We start from the raw sequence: 12,216 nt of genomic DNA on the forward strand, positions 1-12,216 counted from the left end.
GTCTTTACTCAGAGAGTGGTTAGAATGTGGAACTCGCTACCGCATGGAATAGTTGAGGCAAATAGTATAGATGCCTTTAAGGGGAAGCTAGATAAGTGCACGAGGGAGAAAGGAACAGAAGGATATGCTGATAATGTTAGATGAAGTAGGGTGGGAGGAGGTTCATGTGGAGCATAAACACCGGCATAGACCAATTGGGCAGAATGGTCTGTTTCTGTGCTGTAAATTCTATGTAATTCTATGTAATTTAAAAAGATTTGCATTTACAAAGTAATATACCACATTAAAAACAGTAGTTAGCTTCATTATTATTTATGATTGTCAAATGACATCAAACACTATTTAACGTACAACCTTGGGAGGAGACGTCACAGAGCTACGCCTCCAAGTGCGGGGGCATTCACTGCTGCTACAATAATCTCACCCGATTGACTGCCTCAGGTCTGAATCCTGAAAGGCTTCAGATAGAGAGTGGCTAGTTATCAGTGCAATCAGCAAACTAATGAGACAGCTAACTGTATCTAGACACCTTACATAGTGTGATCCAGGGGTGCAACCTCACTATGTAGCTACTAAGAATTAGTTTGTGTGGCAACAAATCATTTTTGGTGCCCTGAGCCTTTGAGGCACTTCAAGGTGGGCAGGTGGAAGGCAGTTGAGGCACCTGATGTGTTGCAGGTGCCTGATGCATCGCTTCTTATTCTCTGGGTGCAATGAGAGAACGCCTCAAGGTTTTGTACAGTGGCTGTATCGAGGACCTTGCAAGTGATGCGATGTCCTCCCACCTTCCCTTTTAACCACGGCATTATACTGTGTAGTAGTTGGATACCAATGCCACAAGAGACCATCCAATCATCTTCCTCTGATTCTCGCTTGTTTTAATACTCCTCCTCAGATGCTCTGCATGTGTCTTCTTCCATTGATAGGGATTTAGATGAAGCCTCTCTGAAGCTAGAAAAGTATGATATATGAACAAACGAGTTAAAACTCTCAATCATCTGAGAACGTTTATATAAAGATGGCTATTTAGGCCATTTGCCACATCTTTGCTGTAATGGTTGACAATGGCCTCCTTCTGTGCCATTGATTTCTATGCTTCTATGATACACTGGTGGGCAATATCAGGCTATACAGACTGTGCAATTACTATTGGCATGCATATTCAGTTAGTGTATATTATGGGAGATTAATATTTTAACAGTGAATATAACATAACAAAAAAATTAACCAAAAATAAAAAATTAATGGGCCGGATTTTCTGATCAGAGGCTTCCTGCATGCGGATCTCTCCAATCGGAAAAAATCTATGAACTTACCTGCTGGTTCTGTAGGTCCTGATACTTCCGATCCTGGGCCTCTGCTCTACGAAATGCGCAGAGGCCCAGGTATCCCATGGATCACGTGGGTCATGGGGAACCAATCAAAGAAGGGAATCCCCCGTCACACTTTTGACAGGTCTCTACGCACAGATCTGTCAAAAGTATGAATGGGGATCACTTTTAAAAACACAGTTAAACATTAAATAAATTAAAAAAAAACATGTATTTAAAATTAGTTAAAATTATATTAAATTAAATAATTAAAGTTTTTTTATGGGGCTAAAAATAAACTTACCTTTTTTGAAAGTATGGTTAAATTATAGATGAGTGGAAAAATTAAAAAAAAAATTTTTTTTAAACTCTTATGCTGGTAAAAGCAGGCCTTACACCTGCTTTTCCCAGGCGTAAGATTTTTAAAGGTTTTCAGCGGGCGGAGGTTGTGCAGAAAGCGGAACTCTCCGCCCATAGAGGCCCTTTTCCAGGGCAGGCGTGCGATTTGTCAAGGGAATTCTTGACAGATCGCAAGTGCCGGGTGACATAAGAAAACTACTAGGCACTTGGTCGAAGCGTTAATCAAAGCTTTAATCAACTGTTTTACAACATGGAGATCTAGTTGTGTCCTTCACTAGTTCCTGTTAAGAATGTCCTGCGCAGGCTGGGCCCGTGCCCGAGTATTTATACTCTCCCTGGCCGCTCAGTATTATTTCATAAGTCTTTCTTTCATGAATGACTGATTCATGCCACTGGGTTTTAATGCATGCGCTTCGCATACCTGAAACCAGCACTTGCAAGGCCCCTATGGGTGCATACACACCCGTGGGGGTCGGAATATCTGGCCCAATAATTTAAGTACTTGGTGATGTGCTCTCCTTCTCCAGCCATAAGTCTGAAAATCATGGCCACTCTCATTTCTGTAGCTATTAGTAATTTTTTTCTGGCTCTGTCTTGGCCCTTATTCATTCTCCATAGACCTTTGCTTGACCACCTGCGCATGTATCAGCCTTTTAAGTAATTAACGCATCTCTTAAATGTTGACATTTTGCTAACATTGGGATATATTTGTCCAAGGCTTTTTAGTGCTTACTTTTATAAGCCAACATTCCTTTATTTACTTTTAATGGATTATTTCAACAAAACATAAACCTCCATCCTTGAGATCTGCATAGGTATTAAACAGTCTTTTTTGCATTTAATTTTGCTGCATTGAACTCCACCGCAAACAAAACCATACTTGTTAACAAAGACTAAGTGGGCCATTTCCAGTTGTTAAGCTGTTTAATTTGCTCTATTACATGCTGTATTCCATTCAATGGCTTAACTTACTATGGTAGTGGTAAATTACTATGCAAAAAAAACCCTGAAAATTATGTTCTCATGGCTGGGCAGTAAACATGTGTAATTATTGTGCTATTACTGTACAAATAGCTTTAATAGCCGTGGATTGATATAGCTGGCTAAATTCTTTATAAATATGCCTTATTTCTAATGAACAGCACAGCAAAGTGGCTAGGAGTGCTGTATAAAATGCTTTTGGGCTGGATTTTGCCAGCAGAGGCGGGTTTGCAGCGGAAGAGGTAGTTGGTGGGTTCTGGTCCCGCTCCCGGCTCCAGCCACACTGTGCAAACAATTTTGCATTGATTGGGCTTGTTAAGCCCGCCATGCGTGTTACTCGGCCCAATCACTAGGTGCAGGTCTGTTGAGGTCCTCTGATGACGCGTTTGCTGCCAGTCTATTTAAGGGGGCCAGGTCCCCTTTTGCCTTCACTTCAGATTACATACTCCTGAGTGCTGCTTGTTTGAGAAATTACTGCAGAGAGACAAAGGACTGTGCCACAATTCAACGATGACTCCCTCCATGTTCTTGTGGAGAGAGTCAGAGGACGCAGGGAGGTCTATTCCCTGCAGATGGAAGGAGGAGACCTGCTCACCAGACAAAGGCAGCCTGGTTGCAAATAGCTGAGGAGGTGAATGCAAGGTCTGTGGTGTCTCGCACCTGGGTGCAATGCAGGAAGAGGTTTAATGATCTCCTGCATTCGGGAAAAGTGAGTATAAAATCACACTTACCTTCATTCTGCAGTGCTTGTCATCACATCCCCATCACTCTGCATTGCCATCCCTACTCCTGCACATCCTAACTCACTCCAACATCCCTTGCACCATCACCCATCCATCCCTCCCTATGTACAGAATCACATCCCCATCTTACTATGCACCCCTCACACCCACCCTCAATGTTATGCAATGACAACAACTAACAACTCAAAAGGATGAAACATGGTATTGGCACCCCACTCCATCATAGTCTCACTCTAAACATCTATCCTATCCATTCTTTACACTCATTCCATCACTCTCACTAAAACTGCACTTCTTGCCCTCATTGCAGGAAAAGAGAGCCCACAGTAAGAGGGAGAGGGAGCGAGCAGGAGGTGGACCACCATCGTTGGCTGAGCTCACCAATGCTGAGGAGGCAGCTCTGGATATTGCAGGAGTAGTTGACCAGCTTGAAGTGGAGGATGGAGAGAGGGGCTCATTAGAACAACCTGGTGATAGAATTATTTTCCATACATCTTATTTGGCATTCATGAGTGAATCAATTGGGATCTAATGTCAATAGAAATTGAATGCTCCTCATGTGCATACTGGGATGTGTCTGCAATCTACATATCACATGTCTAACTCATGTCTTTACTCTCCTACAGGACAATCAAGAGCTCCCCACCCCACTGTCCAGGAGGAAGAGCAGGAGCACTCCTCAGTGGATCCTCCAGTCTCTGAGAGAGCAGCGTCAGCAGAAATGAGTGCACCCAGCACCAGTGCAGAGACACACACCTCAGTGGGTCATTTGCGAGATAGAGTAGTGTTGTCACCTGGTGTATCACAGTGCACGAGTGAGCAAGAGCAGATGGTGGAGACAGGGACAGCAGTGGAGAGTCCTCGTTGGAGGCCGCAGGACACTCCCAGCTCTGTTCAGCTGCATGTGGACGCTGAGCCGTGGGGGCCATCCAGAAAGAGAGCGATCCTGGAGCTTCAGGAACAAGTGCAGGAGGCCCTGACAGGGTACGGTGACTGCAAGAGTGCAGAGAATGGAGAAGTCCATCTCAAATATGAGCAACGCCATGGTGCACGCACTGGCAACTGTAGGTACCGCCATGGAAAGGATGGCAACCTCCATGGAAGACATAAATCGCCAGACTCAGGAGAACATGGTCATCTATGGAGGAGAGATGGGCATCTATTGAGGAGAGAAACCAAAGGTTCATGGACGTACTTGTTATGAGGAATCTTAGTACAGACATGGGTCCTCATGAACCCACTGATGTGCAGCAAGTTGCTCTCCAGCTCCTTGCTAGCAAAGAAGTGCGGGTAGCCCATGAAAGGGATGATGGTGGGGGTGTACATGGAAGTGGGGGCTCCTCTCCAAGTGCTCAAACTTCCCCCTCCCTTGCCATCCCCTTGCTCAGAGCCCCAGATGCCTCCCCGAACAGTGATGGCTGAGTCTGCCCCTGCACAGCTGCAGGAGGAGCAGACTTTGGCGGGTCCCTCAAAGGCTCCAAAACCCAGAGGACGACTAAGCAGGCGCAGCAGGGAAGTGAGCAGATTGCCTCTACATCTGGTGAAGCCACAGGGGTAGCACCACGTAGAAGCACGCGTAAAAGTAAGCTCCCACATAAATAATCACAAGGGTAGTCACTTGGGTGATTTGCTATAAATGAATGTTAAGATTTTGTTCTTTTATTTTGTTGTAATAAGGTAATGTTTTCTGAATGTTTGAATTCATTGCCATTCGTGTGGTCACAATTTGAAGTGGCACAGTGAAGGGTGAGGGCACCTTTTATGTGCAGCAATGGTGGTGACAGTGCAAGGAATGCACAGATCATTGTAGAGATGCTCTATGGTGTTGAAGTGTGGTCATGCCAACCCTCATGTGCATGTGGCAGCCACATGTCTGTGCTGCATAAAGTTAGGTGAATCTGGCATTGATTAGGCCATTCCTGGCATCACTGGCAGCAATGTGCTCACATGCTGGTCACACTGGGTTAGCCGTCTCCTCCAGGTCTTCCTCATGCTGAACCTCATGTTGCTCCTCCTCCTCCTGTTCCTCCTCTGAAGAGACTGTGCGCTCTGCGCCTTGTTCCTCCTGCAACGCTAATCCCCGCTGCAGTGCGATGTTGTGCAGGGCACAGCAGACAGCGATGATTCTCGAGACCCTAGCTGGTGCATACTGAAGGGCTCCACCAGATCTGTCCAGGCATCTGAAGCTCATTTTGAGCAACCCTATTATGTGCTCTGAGACTTCAGGTGGAAATGTGGCTTTGATTGTAACGCTCGTGAGACTCGTTTGATGGGCTCCTCAATTGTCATTAGCCACGTCTTCGGGGGATAGCCCTTGTCTCCAAGGAGCCAGCCGGAAAGTTTGTTTGGCGAAGAGCTAAGTAACAGTGGACTAGCGCAGGATGTAAGAATCATGGCAGATGCCAGGGAACTTGTCGCACACATGCATGATGCTCTTCCTATGGTTGCACACCAGCTGCATGTTAAAGGAGTGGAAGCCCTTGCGGTTGACAAATACTGCTGGGTTCTGATGGGGTGCCCTGATGGCCACATGTGTGCAGTCGATGACGCCCTGCACCTGTGGGAAGCCAGCCAGATTGGCAAAGCTGAGCGCCTGCTCGGTAACACTGGCTTCATCAGTGGAAAAGTGGATGTAATTGGCAGACTTGTCAAAGAGGGCATCGGTAACCCGCGTGATGCATCTGTGGGCGGCCGACTGTAAGATGCCGCTAATGTCTGCTGCTGATCCCTGGAAGGTGCCTGACACAAAGAAGTTGAGTGCAGTGGTGAATTTGACAGCCACTGGTAAGGGGTGTCCACCTGCTCCTCTGAGCTGCAGGTTTTGATCGAGCATTGTGCAAATGTCTGCGACTACCTGTCGCAAAAGTCTCAACCTACTTCAGCACTGCTGCTCAGTCATGTCGAGGAAGCTCATCCACTGCCTGTAAACCCTATGCTGGGGGTATCTCCTGCGGTGCGGTGCGGTGTGGTGTGGTGCAGCCCTGCGCTGATGGCCTCTGCCCTGTGCAGCATCAGGCGGCTGAAGAGAAGGTTAGCGCCCTTGATGTTGGTGCTGCTGGTGTGCCTGGTTCTGCTGCTGCTGCGGATGATCATCTCCCGATTCTGAGGACCAGGATGAGAGAGTATAAGTCATTCCCATTCTCCTGTTATATATGGCAGATGAGGATGAGATGTTAGAAGCAATCAGTCAATGGGGAGAGAGGTTATTCCAAGGAGGTGACAGTGCATATAGATTAACACCACACACTTACAGCCTCAATACAGATCAAATGTGTCTGCCCAATCCTGAAATCAGCAACTTCTGACATTGCAAACTGAACAGATGTGAAAGGTTAGATTTTATACTGCATTTGTAGCTGTGATCTATTCAACTCGATTGAACATCCGACATACTACCTGACGTGATCTCCAAACAACATGAACCCTGTTAAAAAAGTGGGAAAATACAAAAGAGCTGGCAAAATTGTATTTAACAAGCACTTAATAAGCAGTTAACTAGCCTAAATGCCTACCCCGCCGCTTGGTGTCGGGTCTGTTCTGAAATCGCAGACCCGACACTTTGGAAACTTATATGGAGGCGGGTTCGCTGCGGGTTCCAAACCCATCGTCAATCATTTCGATTTTGACAGCAGACCCGCCTTTGAACCCGCCCTCTGAGCACCAGCAAAATCGCGGCCTTTGTGTTTTACAAGACCCGTAACTCCCTCCAAAAATATCACGATGCTATGGGAAGGGTCCCAACTCTCATACAGAATTTGTGGCGAATGGTTTTCAGGAATTGTTGGCACTAAGTAAAATTCTGAGTGAAACAGAAACATATTGCAAGAAATACAGAACCAATGTCATCATTTGTACAAAATCTCTGTTTTTTTTCCCCATTTCTTTGTCTGCATTAAAACATATAGGAGGAGCAATGACCAAACCAGCTTCACTTTACACGTCGTCATACAGAATGCTGATTTTAGTGATGTTGGTTACCATTTTAAAATGCATTTTATATTAATGCTTATTTGTTGCATACACTTTTAAAAAACAGCATTACAGTAATAAAATTCATACAGTGTGGGGTCTTGCAGGTTTATTACCAAATATTACTTTACATAACATGCAATATATACACACAGGGTGAACTAGTTGCAATTTCATGTAGAATGGTTAAAGTTTAGTACAAGTCTAGGCAAGAGAATAGATTGTGATAATCCTTTTGTTTATTGTGTCCTCCACATAAGTAAGAAATGTTTGAATGATTTCAGGGATCTAATCTCTCAAGATGTTTAGTATGATAGAAGTAGTCAATCATTTTTTTTCCACAAAGATTCTCAAATTTTATAACATAAAAAAATTGAGATTTCTTCAGCTTCTGTATATTAGACATTCATACAAATTTGAAAATATCGGATACAATCTTCTAAAGATCAGCATAGGCACAAATTCTTCTAATGAAAACCTGAGAGTTTTGCTAATGAAATTGCAGCAATGTACAGCTTTGAAACATGCAATTTCTAAGTATGTGCTTTTATTTGTGTGCTGCTAATTATGGAGAAAAATATTCTCCCTTTCCTCATTACTCTAACTAATATTTTAATTTCCGAACCATGCAAAATAATTTAATGGGTATTTTTAAAAATCATTCTCAGGAATTAAATAGTGTCACTTGTCCTTAGTTGCCCTGAGAAGGTGGTCGTGGGCCACCTTCTTGATCCTTTGCAATAGCAGTTTGATACAACTGAGTGATATGCTAGGCCACTTCAGAGAGACTTAAGAGTCAACCACTTTGGTGTGGGACTGGAGTCACATACAGACCGGACTGGGTAAGGACGGCAGGTTTTCTTCCCTGAAGAACATTAGTGAACCAGTTGGGTTTTTATGACAATCCGACAGCTTCATGGTCAGATTTACTGATACCAGCTTTTTATTTCCAGATTGTTTTTAAAAACAGTCTTCAAATTCTCAAACTGCCATGGTGGGATTATGAACTCACTTTCCCTGGATTACAAGTCCAGCACCATAACCACTGCACTGCCATACCCAGTAAAGCAATTTAGTGGGTGGTTGGGATCTACATAACTTGGTAGGCATGATATGTAGAATCACATGAGAGTCTTCTCAGCAGAGAGAAAAGTCCTGCATGATGGATATTTTTGGATATTTGTTTCCACCCTTTTTAGGGAAATGCTGTTAATCAGACCCACTGCGGCAATGGTGCTTTTGGTAAATGCAAATCAAATCCAGACAAAAGTTCTTGGGGCTTCACTTATTATTTCATTTCTTTAAAGCTCTACTGCTGCCTATTCTTAAATAATGAGTATCTTGAGATCTGCACTGTATTTAGTGTTTATGTACTAAGGAAAAAGTTAAATTGTTTAAAGACAACTTTTCTATAATGACGCTAGTAAATCATTACTTTAAACTTTTAGCTTGTTAACAATCATGCTAAACCTGCACTGGAGCAAACTTCAGACTCATGCTGCCTTTTATCATTGTTTACTGTTGGGTAAATACATTGAAACATAGAAACATAGAAGATAGGAGCAGGAGTAGGCCATTCGGCCCTTCGAGCCTGCTCCGCCATTCAATGTGATCATGGCTGATCATCCAAACTCAGTACCCTGTCCCCGCCTTTTCCCCATATCCCTTGATCCCTTCAGCCTCAAGAAACATATCCAACTCTTTCTTGAATATATTTAATGAACTGGCCTCCACCGCTCTCTGGGTGAACAAATTCCTCCTCATTTCAGTCCTAAATGGCTTACCCCTTATCCTTAGACTATGACCCCTGGTCCTGGACTCCCCGGCCATCGGAAACATCCTTCCTGCATCTAGTCTGTCCAGACCTGACAGAATTTTATAGGTCTCGATGAGATCCCCTCTCAATCTTCTAAACTCCAGTGAGTATAAGCCCAATCGACACAATCTCTCCTCATACGTCATTCCTGCCATCCCAGGTATCAGCCTGGTGAATCTTCGCTGCACTCCCTCCATGGCAAGAACGTCCTTCCTCAGGTATGGTGACCAAAACTGCACACAATACTCAAGGTGCGGTCTCACCAAGGCCCTGTACAACTGTAGCAAGACATCCTTGTTCCTGTACTCGAACCCTCTTGCTACGAAGGCCAACATACCATTTGCCTTCTTAACCGCCTGCTGCACCTGCATGCTTACCTTCAGCGACTGGTGCACAAGGACACCCAGGTCTCTTTGCACTTCCCCTTCTCCCAATCTATTGCCATTCAAATAATAATCTGCCTTCCTGTTTTTGCCACCAAAGTGGATAACCTCACATTTATCCACATTATAATGCATTTGCCATGTTTCTGCCCAATCACCCAACCTGTCCAAATCGGACTGGATTTTCCCGACATCCTCCTCGCAGCTTACCCTCCCGCCCAGCTTTGTGTTGTCTGCAAATTTGGAGATATTACATCCAATTCCCTCATCCAGATCATTAATATATATTGTGAACAGCTGGGGTCCTAGGACCGATCCTTGCGGTACCCCACTAGTCACTGCCTGCCACTCGGAAAACGACCCGTTTATTCCAACTCTTTGCTTTCTGTCCGCCAACCAGTTCTCTATCCAAGTCAATACCTTGCCCCCAATCCCATGTGCCTTAATTTTGCACGCTAATCTCTTGTGTGGGACCTTATCGAAAGCCTTCTGAAAGTCCAAATGCACCACATCCACTGGTTCTCCCTTATCTATTTTACCAGTTACATCCTCAAAAAATTCCAGTAGATTAGTCAAGCATGATTTACCTTTTGTAAATCCATGTTGACTTTGTCCGATCCTGTCACTGCTTTCCAAGTGCTCTGCTATTACATCTTTTATAATAGACTCTAGCATTTTCCCCACTACCGATGTCAGGCTTACCAGTCTATAATTCCCCGCTTTTTCTCTACCACCATTTTTGAATAGTGGGGTAACATTAGCTACCCTCCAATCCGTGGGTACCGTTCCAGAGTCTATCGAGTTCTGGAAGATGATCAGTAGTGCATCTACTATCTCTAGGGCCACTTCCTTAAGTACCCTGGGATGTAGACCATCAGGCCCTGGGGATTTATCGGCCTTCAGTCCCATCAATTTTCCTAACACCATTTTCCTACAAATACTGATTTCTTTCAGTTCCTCGCTTTCATCAGACCCTATGTTCCCCGGCATCTCTGGGAGGTTATTTGTGTCCTCCTTTGTGAAGACAGAACCAAAGTATGCATTTAGTTGGTTGGCCATTTCCTTGTTTCCCATTATAAATTCCCCCGATTCTGACTGCAAGGGACATACGCTTGACTTCACTAATCTTTTTCTCTTCACATATCTATAAAAGCTTTTACAGTCAGTTTTTATGTTCCCTGATAGCTTACTCTCATATTCTATTTTCCCTTTCTTAATCAATCCCTTTGTCCTCCTTTGTTGACTCCTAAACTGCTCCCAATCCTCAGGATTATTGCTTTTTCTAGCCAATTTATATGTCCTCTCCTTGGATCTTATGCTATCCCTAATTTCCCTTGTTAGCCACGGTTGAGTCACCTTTTCTGTTTTATTTTTGCGCCAAACTGGGATGAACAAATTCTGTAGCTCATCCATTCGGTCTTTGAATGTTTGCCATTGCCTATCCACCGTCAACCCTTTGTGCGCCATTCCCCACTCAATCCTGCCCAACTTGCTCCTCAGACCATCGTAGTTTCCTTTATTTAAATTGAGGACCCTTGTCTCTGAGTCAACTACTTCATTCTCCATCTTAATGAAGAATTCGATCATATTATGATTGCTCCGACCCAAGGGGCCTCGTACAACAAGATTGCTAATTAATCCTTTCTCGTTGCATAATACCCAGTCTAAGATGGCCTGATCTCTGGTTGGTTCCTCGACATATTGGTCCAGGAAACCATCCCGTAAACACTCCAGGAATTCCTCCTCCACAGTATTGTTACTAATTTGGTTGGCCCAATCTATATGTAGGTTAAAGTCACCCATGATGACTGCTGTGCCCTTATTGCACGCTTCTTTAATTTCCCTTTTAATGCCATCCCCAACCTCCACCTTACTGTTTGGAGGTCTATATACCACTCCCACTAATGTTTTTTTCCCCTTAGTATTTCTCAATTCTACCCATACAGATTCCACATCAAAAGAGCTAATATCCTTCATTACAATTGTATTAATCCCTTCTTTAACCAGTAATGCTACCCCACCTCCCTTTTCTTTTTGCCTATCTTTCCTGAATATCGAATACCCCTGGATGTTGAGTTCCCAGTCTTGGCCATCCTTGAGCCAAGTTTCTGTAATCCCAACCAAATCGTATTCGTTTACCTCTATTTGCGCAGCCAATTCATCCCCCTTATTACAAATGCTCCTCGCATTAAGACACAAAGCCTTCAGGCTTGTTTTTTTAACGCTCTTAGACCTATTAGAATGATTATTTACTGTGGCCACGTTTGATTTAAACCGTTGATTTCTCTGACTGCCACTTTTGTTTTTCCCCTTCCTATCTTTTGCTTTTATCCCTGTTTTCCTTTCCTCTGTCTCCCTGCTCAGGTTCCCAACCCCCTGCCATTTTAGTTTAAACCCCCCTGAACAGTGCTAGCAAACCTCCCCGCAAGGATATTTATCCCGCTCTGGTTCAGGTGCAACCCGTCCGACTTGTACAAGTCCCACCTTTCCCAGAAGCAGGCCCAGTGATCCAGGAAACTAAAGCCCTCCCTCCTGCACCAACTCTTTAGCCACGCATTCATCTGCTCTATCCTCCTATTCCTATACTCACTAGCACGTGGCACCGGGAGTAATCCAGAGATTACTACCTTTGAGGTCCTGCTCTTTAATACAAG

The sequence above is a fragment of the Somniosus microcephalus genome, chromosome 1, assembly GCF_052327205.1.
Source record: "Somniosus microcephalus isolate GS21.2 chromosome 1, FLI_Smic_1.0, whole genome shotgun sequence".
Lineage (NCBI taxonomy): Eukaryota > Metazoa > Chordata > Chondrichthyes > Squaliformes > Somniosidae > Somniosus > Somniosus microcephalus.